General features: G+C 53.9%; 1 long non-coding RNA gene across 1 annotated transcript; it reads right to left on the bottom strand.

Annotated features, from left to right (window-relative positions):
• Positions 1 to 10,865: 10,865 nt before the first annotated feature.
• On the bottom strand, positions 10,866 to 11,447 carry LOC128903129 (uncharacterized). Its single transcript, XR_008464025.1, has 2 exons — positions 11,373 to 11,447; positions 10,866 to 11,120 (listed from the first exon to the last, which is right to left on the bottom strand). It is a non-coding gene; the product is annotated as an uncharacterized LOC128903129 (long non-coding RNA).
• Between the last annotated feature and the right edge of the window lie 1,805 nt (positions 11,448 to 13,252).

Raw genomic sequence — 13,252 nt, 5'->3', positions numbered from 1 at the left:
TTCTCTCCGGTGCTGTTCAAGAAATAATTAAGCGGTGGGGATGCTCTAAGGCGGTTGGGGAGCATCCCCCCAGCCCCTCGGCAGGGGTTTTTGGGGGATGGCTGGAGCCTTTGTGGGATTTGACCCACGCGGTGGTTCGGTGGAGATGAACTTTTGGGCTGAGTTGTTATTGCTATGGGAATCTCCCCCCCCAACCTCCAATCCCCCATCCCTTAAAGGGGAATAAAGGGCGTTGAAAATGATTGAAATGCATCTTTTTCCCTGCGCAGGTGAGGAGGCAGACACCGGCTGCTGTTTCCCTCGAAGGATTCAAACGAATACATTCAAATCCAGCAAAATATCTGCACATCTTCCCCTCCTCAGGCACAGGAATATCAATACTTTCAGGTGAATTTACCCCCCCCCCCCCCGCCGCCCCTTTTCATTTCTGCAGCCAGAAACACAGGGCAGCGTTCATTTGCATACAAAGCAACCCGCGGAGTTTCGCTAGTTTATGAGAAATGCCTTTAAAAAGAAAGAAAAAAAAAAAAAGAAAGAAAAGAAGGAGGCAGAGACACGGGGAGAGACTCCTAGCAGAAATCTTATCGATTTTTTGCTATGCATGTATTTATTTGGCAACGGGGCGGGGAGAGAAATTGAACGTTATTGGCAGTCCTCCCTTAAAAAAAAAAAAAAAAAAAGAAAAGAGAAAAAAAAATGAGAGATGCAAATTGTGTTTTATCTTAACCCGGCTCCGTGCTTTATTCAATGTTTATGATGCATTATCTCCCCCTTAAATAAAAAATAAATCATGTAAAATTAGGATCTCGCAGCCACCGAGAGAGGAGAAGCTCCGGTCGATTTTCTTAATTTCAGTCTGAAAGTGACACACTAATTAAAGCGCCTCCCCCCCCCCAACTTCTTTTTATTATTATTATCAGATTTACCTTATATTTTCCCAATTAAAAAAAAAAAAAAATCAGTTTCGCTGCCCTCAGGATAAAACTAAACTAAAATAAGGACCCCCGGTTTTTTTTTTTTTCGCCCAACGTTGCCCATCGCTTTCCGCCATCAGATTCATTGTGATGTATTAGATGCAATAAATTATCCCATGTAACAAAACATTGGGAGCTGAAAGGGTGATAATCTGGAAAGCAGAGATAAGGATTCATTATTCCGAATCATTATGAATCCAACGTTGCCTCTGACTTCTTTCTTAATCAGCTCCTCTGATCCTGGATATGTGAGCAGCACAGATAAGGAAAGAGTCATTTATAATTCTGTACCTCGTCTAATATTTTAAATAAAGTCAGAGGCAAGAAAACGCTATAAAACACAAGCAAGAGGCGGGCTCCGAATGAAATATCACTTCGATGTTGTTAGAGCCGCAGTAAGATTTAATTAAAATTCCCCACTTCCACGTGCTTTATATATTTTTATAAATATATTTTGCACCTTGGCTGTAACGGGTAGGAATGTGCAACTGGGGCTGTTTGTGGGGCTCTGGATTTGACTTTATTTCCAAGTCCCTGTATTGGATGGATGAAAGATGCGGACGGAGGGGGTGGAGGGGGGGGGGGGATATATTTTAATTTCCGAGGTTTTCCCCCCCTCCCCACCGTTCACACAAAGTCATTAGGTCGATGCTACCGATGTCGGAGGCTGCGTTTAATGGAAATCGTTTTAAAGCGAATATACTCTGCGCACACAAAGCAGAGGATCAATGCCAAACCGGCTGATTTGGGGAGATCAAGACGAAGGGTGCTTCCTCCCCACTCCTTGCAGATGAAGATTGCGACCATGATATTAAAACATAACCCATCTGAGACTGTGTTTTCACAGCCGGGGAGGGGAAAATTATTGATTATTGACAACTTTTCTCCGGGGTGGGGGCAGAGAAGGGTGGGTTTTCTCTCCAGAGCAGACAAGGCAGTTTAATTATAGCGAATAAAACATCCCTAACCTCCTTTCTGCAGCCAACGGAGCGGTTATCGCTAACAATAACGTATGGATTATATTTATGGAGGGTCCGACTGCAAATCTTGGTTCAGGCGGAGCCGAAATCGATTGTGTGTGTGTGTGTGGAGGTATTTATTTCGATGTATAAGCGTCTAAATGTGTGCCAGGAGGAGAACAAGAGGTGGGTTTAGCCACATGCACTCGGAGAATCCCAGGCTCCTCCAGTTAGTTGGAAAACACAAGGAATATATAGATATATTGCAGATATATTGCATATGCATTCCATATATATATTTGCACACACCATATATATATTCCTACATACATATTCCATATATACACACAAACACAAGGAAAATAAATATATACGCGTGTATTCATTTATTTAAATGACCTCTGGCTACCTGGCTATTGCGTTTAATGTATATTCGGACCTAAACTGCAGGCATCAAGGAAGGTCTGCGATATTTATGATAAACCCCGGCTGCCATTTAAAGCCTCATTAGTTATGTTTAACCTTTGAATCACCAACCATCATAGCTGGAAATGAACTTCACGGTGCGGGGTGAATGCGGGACGGGGGGTGGGGGGTGTGTGGATGCGCCTGCGCCTCTGCCCAAATTCCCTCTCCCCCCCCCCTCCCTCCCCCCGCGCTTCCCCAGCAAGCCCCAGACAGGGGAACAGAGACAATAGCGCAGGGACTCCATCTCCATGGGCTTCCCAAACGGTTTTTGCAGGAGGATCCCGGATTTTTCGTTTACCCACTTCGACCCCACTTCCACAATGTGCTCAGACATCCCAGCTCCAGCTCCCTCACCCTCCCTCTTTTTTTTTCTTTTTTTCTTTTTTTTTTTTTTTTTTTTTCTGGGCAGTTTTGGAGGCATCCGGCAACATTTTCTTCCAATTCTATCTCGCCCGCCTCCCGCAGCACTATTTTAGGGGAGCAGAAATCGTGGCGAGCAGATTTCCCAGGGATATTCCCTTCCCGGTGATGGGGAACACACACCCCGACTGATCTTAGCTGTATTTCCCCCCCGCCCCCCCCCCCCTTTTTTTTTTCCCTGCAAGGATTTAGCCCCGGCTCCTCCACTCTCCTCAGCGCAAACCACACAAGCCTCGTGGCTTTAAAATACTCATTTTCGAAGCCTTTCCCTCGGAAAAGCCGCCTTTCTTGGCGAGGGGAGAAGAGCCCATCCCGCCTTCCCCGCCGCTCCTGTGGTGCCCGGGCTGTTTCCATGGGGGTTTGGCGGCGGGAAGGCTCCCTTCGCATCTCTAATGAGCTTTAACTTATTACCTTAATTGAATGTATTTTCTAAAGATAGAATTGGGAGGCGATCGCGTTACCTTTCACCTTACGGAGAGTCACTCTAGAAGCGGAGATAGCGAACTCCCAACGTCAGCAGAAAAAAACCCAACACAGTATCCCTCCAGGAGGAGTGTGTGTGTATATGTATATATATTATATTTTTTTAATTTTTTTTTCCCCTAGGTGATCAATTTTCGCCCCCGTTTCTGAAGCCCCGGGGACTCAGCGCCTCCGGGATGCGCGGGATCTCCGCCGGGTACCGCGGAGACGGGCCGGGGAGGGCGGTTCTGCATCCCACCCACCCACACACACACACACTACACGAGTGGGTCCCCCCTACTCGTGGGGCCTGGGGACTGCTGCACGCACCTTGTGTAGCCCTGGGAATAAAGCACTTCTAGTTTATTCCCGTGGGAGCGTTTCACGCCAGTGGTGGAGATGTGGGGTTTGATGTTAAATGGTGGTGTGGGAGGGTGTTTTTCCCCCTCTCCCCACTCCTCCCCCCTCCCCACTTCTTCTCCCATCCCGGGCAGTTGCTGCCCACCCTGGTAGAACAGCGTGGAAAACCCAGGACGCGTTTTCTTTGGCCATGTCACTACCCAGGACTGGTCCTCCAGGTCTCGTCCGGCTTTGCTGGCAGGACACGCACCCCCACCCCCGGGGGGGCTGCTTTGCAGAAATGATCACCCACCCTTCCTTAACAATAAAAAAGAGCATCACCGAACCGCGGGGAAGTTTCCCTGCGAGAAAATCTGCCCGTGGATCAAGGCGGGGGGAGTAAGAGGGAGATGGGGGCACGCTGGGTGCAGCACTAGGTTTTGGGGACTGACAGGGGCAGGGGGTTAAATGTGAAAAAGAAGCCCCCGTCCCCCCCGTCCCTTCATCTCCTCATCGGTGCAAGATTTGGGGCTTCCCCCGGAGCCTGCGGCATGGCCACAGCCCGGCTCCCCGGCCCTACAACAGTGTAGGGAAGGCTTTTATCTCCCTCCCCACTCCCCAGCCCTCGAAAGCCCCCAGGTCTTCATGGGGAGGGGGGATTGGGGAGTGGGCAGGGGGCTGCAGCTCCCCAGCCCCCCCCGGCCCGTTCCGCTCCTTCCGCACGGAGATCGGCCCTGGGTTCAAGCCCGTCCAGCTCTGGGGGCGACAGATAGTGGGGGGACGGACAGACTTCCCCCCCCCCCAAGCTGGGACCGACCACTGAGGTTGGAGTCTCCCTGCCCGCGGCAGGGAGCCTTCCTCGTCCCGATGAAGAAGGCGGGGGACAGAGGGACAGTGTCGTTCACCCCCCCGCTCGCGGAGTGCCAGGGGGATGCGTGTGGATTGTATTGGTTTTTTTCTGTCCAGCTCTTGGAGCCTTACACAGACACATAGAGAAAACCAAAAATAAAAATTAATCATAATTTAAAAATAAATAAAATAAAGGTAAATAGGGTCAACCAAAGTCCCTCCCGAGGAGGAGGGGGGACAGAAGAGAAGAAACGGCCCCTGGCAGCTAATGTCACCGCTTTTCCTCGAAAGCTTTCCATGCGAGCGGAGCGAGCCCCGGCGTTATTTGTATGATCGTACGCTTAATTATTTTCTCTCTCTCTCTCTCTTCCCAGGCGTTGCAGGCTCACGGCGGTGACAGTTGCTCCCGGGACGGGTTACATCACGCTCACACCGCTGCGAGCCCCAGTACCTGGCGCGTCCCCCCCCCCCCCGCCCTGGCCCTGCCCCTGTCCCCCCCCCCCTCCATCTCCCCGCCCCGTGTGATTCCCGGGATGGGTGTGTAAAGAAATGGCCCATCATCTTTCTCTCCCTCTTTCTCTGCCCTTTCCCAACCCGGAAGAGCTCTGATCTTCAGCCCAGCCCGAAGGAGGAGGAGGAGGAGAAGGAGGAGGGCAAGGGTGGGCGTTTGGAGGATGCGGCTCCCCCAGGTTTTCCCCCTCGGTGGCAGCTTGCGACATGCCAGCAGCCGCCGCCGCGGCTCCGCTCCTCCCGCACTCCTGCCCTGAGAGCTCCAGCGGAGCGGGACAGAATAAAAAGCATCTGCCCAGGTCAGTGAATCCTCCGATTTGTGTGCCTGTATGTGTGTCCCCCCGCCCCCGTGCTGCTTCTTCTTCTTTTTTTATTTTTTTTTTTATTTTTATTTTTTTAATTCCTTCCCCTGCTCCTTTTACTCCTTCTCCACGTGGAGGGAATTAGGACGGGGATCTCGGCTCAAAGGGCAGCAGCCGCCGGCTTGAAACTCAACCCGACAACCCCCCCCACCCCCCCACCCCGCGCCTTTATTGCTTAGGGTGGGGTGGGGGGAGTAGGGTTTTCCCGTTGACCTTGGGGAAAAGCACCCCCCGGCCCCGGGAATTTGGGAAGAGGGATGTGAAAAAGCTGGTTTACCCCTTGGGTGTTCGGGTCTGGCCGGCGGTGAGAGATGGGACACGGCACTGTCATGTCTGGATGTGAAATATTAATCTCAGGACGGGAATTAATCTATCTGTGGGTGCGGGATCGGGGCCTTTCCGCGCCTGGCTTCGTACCTATGTGCGTATACCTTTGATACACAGATCCGCATACGCGTATCCCTTCTATTCCTGTGTACAGCCATGTCCGCGCGCGGCTGCGAGCAGCGGGACGCCCGCGTTTCCATACTGTTCCCATATAAAATACTCACCCACGTTTGATTTGCTTATGTTAGGTCGATCTGTGCTGTATAGCATATACTATACACTATATATTTAGTACTATATATATTCATGTTAAAAATGCCTAGTATATAATACATAACAAGCATACTACGCTTCTACCAGAATCCAGTTGGAGTGATCTTCTGCCCCTTTCCGCGGATATTCCTCTTCTTTATACCTTAGAAACCCAAACCACAGCTACCGCAGCCGCGGAGGAGGGATGTGGCGTTAAGGCAGGCTGAGGTGAGGAGGGAGATGGCTCCGTTCCGGCTCCAGACCCGGCACCTTCCCCGCCGCTCCCGGCTCCCGGCCCAGCCGGGCAGCGCTTCCCGCAGCGCCCGGGGAGATCCGCGGGCCGGGCCGGGCCGTTCTGGGCTCCGGCAGGACTCGGTGCTCCGAGGACGAGAGGAGAGTTTCCCCTCTCTCCCGGCACCCCTGGATTTAGGTCTCTCTTTTCCTTCCCCCCCCCGCCCCCATGCAGGAATTTTTTTCCACCCTCCAGACTGGGCGAAGGGTATTTCAGGAGGGAGCCTGGAAATGGCTCGGACTGTCCAGAAATGCGCGTTAGCTGTCATTGAGCGTCTTCAGAACGGAAAGGGGAGAAAAAAATCAATCAATCTATCTATCTATCTATCTATCTATCTATCTATCTATCTATCTATCCATCCATCCATCCATCCATCCATCCATCCATCCATCCATCCCAGCTCTTCTTACCTTCGCGTGTCCGCACGCAGGCAGCGGGCTCGGGGTGACGGATTTTAATGCACACGGATAATTAATAACCACCGGCCCTGCTGGTTTTCGCCATTATTTACGGGCCGCAGGTGCGGAGCGGAGGGAGCTGGGTCTCGGCGGCGCAGGGACCGCAGCGGCGGATGCCCCGGCCGGGCGGACACCGGTGTCCCCTCCCCGGCCACCGGGGCTGGCAGGGGGGACGGAGAGGTTCCCGGCACCTGGCGGGGTATGGGATAGGAGAAATAGGCTCTCGGGAAGGAAGCGGGGGGAGAGAGGGAAAGTCTTTCCCCCCTCGCACTTTGCTCCGGGCTGGGGCAAAGCGCTTCCTTCTCCCCGGGGGTGTTTGTTTTGTTTTGGGTTTGGGTTGGTTTTTTTTTTTATTATTTTCTACAGACCCGAGGGGGGTGTTTTAATTTCAAGGGGAAAAAAAAAGAAGGTGCTTCCCCGCAGGGACAGGTAGGCAGCGGGGTGCGGCGTGGGGGGGTGACACCGGGCTGGGGGCTCCCCTCTCAGCCCCCCCGGGATGGGGGCAACTCTCAGGAATGTTGGCGGGGGGGGGGGGGGGGGGGGGGCGGGGAACAGCATCTCAGAGGTGCCTATATGGGCACCTCAGGGGAATTTGGGCTGAGATAGTCCCCCCCTTAGAGCAAAAAGAAGTCGTTCAGCCCCCCCCCACCCCCCCGGGGCTGTGTCTATTTGGGAGCTTGGGTCATTAAACATGAGCCCCCCATTTACGGAGCGGCGTGTGCCACCGTGTCGTGCCGCGTTACACCCCGGGGAGGAGGGGGAGAAAGGTTATGGACACGGGAGATTTATTTTGGGGAGTGCCTGGGGTGCAGGGACAGTTCTAAACTAGCGGCAGCCGGACGCTTCCCGGAGCAAATCGCTCCGGTTTCAATCGCGGGACGTCGCGATACGCCCCTGCGCCTCGCCAAGGAGCGGGGCTAATTCTGCCTCTTCTCACGCCAACCGCCCGGCGAGCGCTGTTTTCTGCTTTATCTAAGGCCCCGGGGTAACTTCTGCTTTTGAAAAGGAAAATCCAAAAAAAATTTTAAAAGCCATTAAACCCGACGGCAGCTTCACCTTTCCCGTGGGGTGCGATGAAAACGGCGCGGCTCGGCTTTACAGCCCGCAAGACGCTTCTTCGCCTTTCGCTTCAAGCCGCTTTCAGATCCATCGCTCAAGACGGTCCTGGGCGATAAAGCACAGCCAAGAAACCCGAAATAAAACGACCCTCCCTCCCCCTTTTTTTTTTTGCTAATCCGCGTTTCCTTAACTTCACCTTAATTTGGAGCGGCCGTTCAGGTGGATTCCTGTTTTTTTTGGGTTTTTTTTGTTTTTTTGTTTTTTTTTTTTTGTTTTTTTTTTTTTTTGTTTTTTTTTGCTTGTATTGTTTAATTTATGGGGTAGAAGCCTTTTCCCGGAGCGCTGCCCGACCCCCCCCACCCCAGCGCCGGGCTGGAGGGAGCGATGCCTGGTACCGCGGCGGGTAGAGAGGGAAGAGAGGGGAAAATAAAGGAAAAAAATAAAGGAGAGAAGGAGAAGCCGTTTTCAAACCTCCCCTGTCTGAGAAAGGGAAAGTGGGGGGGGTGGGGGGGGGAACAGGGGGAGAAGGGACTTACCGCGTTGAGCTTGAAACCGGGCTGTGCTGCGGAGGGAAGGAGGGAAGGAAAGGGAAAGGAAGGGGAGAAGGAAGGAAGGAGGAAAGGGAGTTGGACGCTGCCTCCCATCCCGGAACAGAACGGGGCATCGGCAGCGGGGGTGACACAGCTCCCCCCCCCCAACCCCCTTCTCCCCTTTGCCCGGCTCCTCTCCGCGTCTCTGCCGCGCAGTTTGGGGAATGTGTCGGGGGGCGGGAGGGGGGGGGGGGGGGGAGAGGTCGCCTCTGGGACTTGTGGAGCCGGTTTTTGATCTTTCTCAGACTTTTTTTAAAAAAAAAAACCAAAAACACTCCTGCAGTGTCCCGGGGCAGTCGCCCTCCTCTCAGCTTCAAAGAAGTGGGGTGGGGGGGGAGAGGAGGGGAAAGAAAAGTCCCGGTTTCTCTCCTCCCAATTTTAATTCTTCGAATTTCTTTTCTTCGGTAGAGCAGGGGTTTCCCCCTCTCTTCCCGCCCCCCCCCCCTCCCCCCCCCCCTCCCCCCCGGCTCCATCAAATAGCATCATTTGCGCTGAAAAAAAGTCTGTGTGTCGGGGGTGGGGGAGATGGGGGGGGGTGTACGAAGGGAGAAAAATTTGGACCCAGTGTAATCAGATTTGATTTGTTCTCGTTCGGAATTTGCATTCGGCGCTTCTTTGTGTTGCGTGTGTTTATGTTTCCTCCCGATCTTCGCGAAGGAGAGATAAATGAATTATTACAGAAGAGAACGGAAATATGTATGCATAGATTTAAAAAAAAAAAAAAAAGGAGAAAAAAAAAAAGATAAACCACCCGTGTGGCTGGTTTCGAAGCGGAGGGGAAAGGATGAGAAAAGGGAGCCGTAGAAATGCCAGTCTGGTATCTCCGTTTCTCTTTCTCGAGGACTTTCTATATTATTATTATTATTAGTAGTATTAGTATTAGTATTAGTATTAGTATTAGTATTAGTATTATTTTGCTGGGTTGTGGTTCGTTTTATTGATAAAGAGGGGGGAGTGTGTGGCCTTAGGGGGACAGATCACCACCATTCCTGCCTGGTTCACAAAAAAAAAAAAACAAAAAAGAAAAAAAAAGGGAAAAATAAAATATTCCCTCTTCCCTCCGCCTTTGTTTAACCCGAGATTATCTCAGCAACGTTACCAGGGCCCAGCCACCCTCCTGCCGGGGGCCGTCCCCGGGGGTTCCCTCCTTCCTCCCGGCCCGGGGGGAGGTGGCAACGTCGCTCACAACCCCGGGTCCCTCTCTCTCGGCAAGAGAGCAAGTTGCTGGGGGGGGGGGGGGGGGGGGGGGGGAGAAAAAATAAAAAAGAAAAAAAAAAGAATAATAATCTTCCGAGCTCTGCCCTGGGCCGTGTCCTCTCCATAACCCTCCGATTCGTCGCTCCCGGCTGTTTGTACAGCTTTACCTGTACTATTCTGGTACCCTGTTAAAAAAACCCCAGCCCGGCAAACGTAACTTAATCCGCTTTCAGTCAATTGTCGTCTAAAAGGGGGCTAAAGGAGAGGGGGGAGAAAGGGACGGGAGGGGGGGATTTTTCTGCCTGTCCCCGCCCCGAGGTGCCAGTCGCAGCCGTAGGCACCGATGGGGACAGAGGCAGCGGGTGGCCCCGCTTCCCGGCCCCAGAAAAACCTCCCTTATATTTGTTTTAATAGGAAGACGTGGAGGAAAAAGGGGGGGTGGGTGGGGTGGGAAAGCATCTTTAGTGCCCTTTGACTGCTCATTTTTAGGGGAGGGGTAGGCTGGGTAACCGCCCCATCTCCCCGAGTTTGGTTCTTTTTTGTTATTGTTGATTTTTATTTTTATTTTTTTTTAATTTTCGCCCTTTTGATACTTTCAGTGACTTTCATCAAACGCGCTTCCCCTGACCTCTTAGCGCCAGAGCTAGCCCCATTTTCTCCCCCCCCGCCATCCCTCCCCTAGCTAGGAGGATGCTGGAGCCCCGGACCATCCCCCCCACCCCCCCGGCAGAATTAACCCCCAAGCCCCCGAGCCTTATCTGGCGGCTGGTGGCGAGCTTGGGGCTAATTGCTCCAACAATGGGCTCCTATTAACGCCGAGCTGTCACTGGAAACCCTGCTGGGGGCTGCCGGGGGGGGTGGAATGGGGGGGGTGAGGTGATGGATCTGCAGCCACAGCCTGGGAAAAGGACGGTCAAGGCCAGCGCTCCTCGCAAAACCCCCGGGGATCAGAGATTAATCCGAGGAGGGGTGAAAAATGATGGGTTTGCTTTTTTCTTTTTTGGCTTTTTTTGGGGGGGCATATTTTTTTCTTTTTAATTTTTTTTTTTGAGGGGTGGTGTTTTTTCTCTCCCCACCGCGGTTTTCCCCGCGGCTGGGAAAGGGATAGGAGGATCATGGCTGTGAAACCGGGGTGAAAAATGCAGGGAAAGGCTGAAAAACCCCTAGATTTGAAAGCGGGTAGATTTTGAAAGCCCCGAAATTGGGGCTGTGGCTGCGAGGGGCAGGCGGCGCGCAGGGGCCCGCCGTGCCACCCCCTGTCCCCTCCCGTCGGGGCAGGACGGGGCCCTCAAGGCTGTCCCCACTTCTTCCCCTCTCGCCACTGATAAGACTTGGTACAGCTATTCATTTATTATTTTATTTTATATTTTATTTTATTTATTCATTTCATTTCATTATTTCATTCTTTCATTTTATTTTTTACTTTATTCATTTTATTTTGCATTGAACATTCCGTGCCCTCCAAACAGCTGAAGGAAAGCAGTTTCCCCCTACCCCCGGACAGGGGAAAAGGCACGTTTTCTCGACGGCTTAGCAATTTTGTGACCTCTAGACGGAAATTCCCCTCCTGTGATCCCACGGCTGTAGGTCGCAGGGCTGTAACTGCGGGGAGGGGGGGGGGCAGTTGTGAATCTCAGCTCACCTGCCCAAAGATCCCAGCTCGGCACTGACATATGCCCCCCTCCTTCCGCCGCCGAGATCTTAAAAGAGATTTTAAAGTGACTTTTTTCCAAGTGCTGGAGACCACCCTCGCCCGCAGGGTCTGTTTGGGGTCTGGGGAAATTTGGGGAGCGGGGATAAAGGGGCAAATCTATAAAACGCATAAAACTGGGGGGAGGAAATTTGTGCTCTTACCTGCAAATAAATGCTTTGCAAACGATGCTCCCTCTTTACTGTCCTTAAAGAATTCCCCCCCTCAAGGAGGAGGGGTGGGCGAGGGACCCCCCCCAGTGCTGGGGCTCCCCGCCACCTCCCCCCCCCCCACACCGCCGGGGGCCGCCCGGTGCGGAGGGAGCTGGTCGGGATCATCCCGGCAAGAGCATCAGGAGAGATCGCGCTGGTTCCCCCCCCCCCCTCCCAGTGCACCCCAATAACTGGGGTAGGGAAAGGGGTGGGGGCTCCCTGGGGAAAAAAAAAAAAAAAAGCAAGCTGCAGGCAAAGGGGTTCCTGTTTAACTGGGGGGAGAAGGGAAACACAAGCTTTCCCGGAGCGAGTTAAAGCCACCAGCTCGACTGGGGCCATGAGCATCCCCCCGCAAACCCGGCACCCCCCCCTTTTTCCCCCATCCTCCTAATGGGCTGCCGGGAGCGGTGCCCGGCTCCCCCCGGGCGGCGGGGGCTCGGCGCTCGGCCCCGCCGGCGTCGGTGAGGCTGGACCGAGCCCGGCCCCGCCGCTGCCTCCCCTCCTTCCCCGGTCAGTCCCGGGGAGGGGGGGGGGCAGAACCTGCCACCCCCATCCCTGGTCAGTCCCGGGGGGCGACCGCACCTGCCACCCCCATCCCGGCTTGTCCACCCCCCGCGGTGCTCCCAACCGGGCACGTTTTCCCCGTCCCTCCCCCCCGCCCTTGTCTGGGCAGCACCGACCCCAACGCACGGCTTTTACACCTACCCCAGACGGCTTATTTTAAATAAATATCTACACCGAAAAACGCGAAACCTCAGCGGTGCTTCGCCGTTCCCCGCGCCCAGCGGCGGACGGGTCTCACCGGGGGCTCAAAACCGGGATGAAAACGGAGGCGAGGACCCGGAGCATCCGTCCGGAGTCTCCGCTCCTCCGGCCGGGGGGGCATCCCGGGCTGCGGGCTGAGCCCAGCCCGGCGCCTCCGCCACCCGGAGACCGCCGGGGGCAGCAACGGGGGCAACGGCGAGGCCGCCGCTGCGAAGCCCCGGTTTTTAATTAGACACCCCCCCACCCCGTATAAAAACTCCCGAGAGACGCTGCCTCTCGCACCCGGGTAGACGCCGGCGTGCGGAGAGACAGAACCCAAAGGCACCCTGTAAGTGACTTTTTCTTCTTCTTTTCTATTATTATTATTTCTTCTTTTCTTTTCTTTTCTTTTCTTTTCTTTTCTTTTCTTTTCTTTTCTTTTCTTTTCTTTTCTTTTCTTTTCTTTTCTTTTCTTTTCTTTTCTTTTCTTTTCTTTTTTCTTTTCCTGTTGCTTTTTCTGTTACTTTTTCTTTCTTCCGTATTTTCTTTCTTTCGTATTTTTTCTTTTATTCTTTATTTTTATTTTTTTCCCTTTTATTTCTGTCTTTCTGCCCGCCTTTCCTTTCTCTCTGCATCTTTTGCCTTTCTCTCTCTTCCCTCTTTTCCCTCTCCCCCCTTCTCCCCCCTCTCCCACTTCCTTTCTCCTTTTCCTCTCTTCTCTCTGTTCCCCCACCCCACCGTCCTCTTTTCCCGCTCCCTTTCCCTTTCTCCCTTCACCTCCCGCTCCCTCCGCCACTCCGGGGGTTGTCCCCTGCCCGGTGGCCCGGGGGAGGTGGGGGGAGGCCGGGAGTGTCCTATGCTGTGTCGCTCCCCCCCTGCCCACCCCCGGCTGGGTGCCGGGCCCGCTCGGTGCCGCGGTGCCGCTAGGGGATGCCCTGGCTCAAGGCAGCGGCCGGCCCGGCCGGCGGGGCGTGGGCGGGCAGCCAATCAGCGCCCGCCGGGGCCGGCGCCCCGGTTCCTGCTGGCCCCCCATTGGCTGCGGCGGCCGTGGCGGCGCCCCCCGCTGGGCGGCGGGCAGCGCTGCGGCC

The sequence above is a fragment of the Rissa tridactyla genome, chromosome 1, assembly GCF_028500815.1.
Source record: "Rissa tridactyla isolate bRisTri1 chromosome 1, bRisTri1.patW.cur.20221130, whole genome shotgun sequence".
NCBI classification, from domain to species: Eukaryota; Metazoa; Chordata; class Aves; order Charadriiformes; family Laridae; genus Rissa; species Rissa tridactyla.
This window is presented reverse-complemented; position numbering and strand designations above follow the sequence as displayed.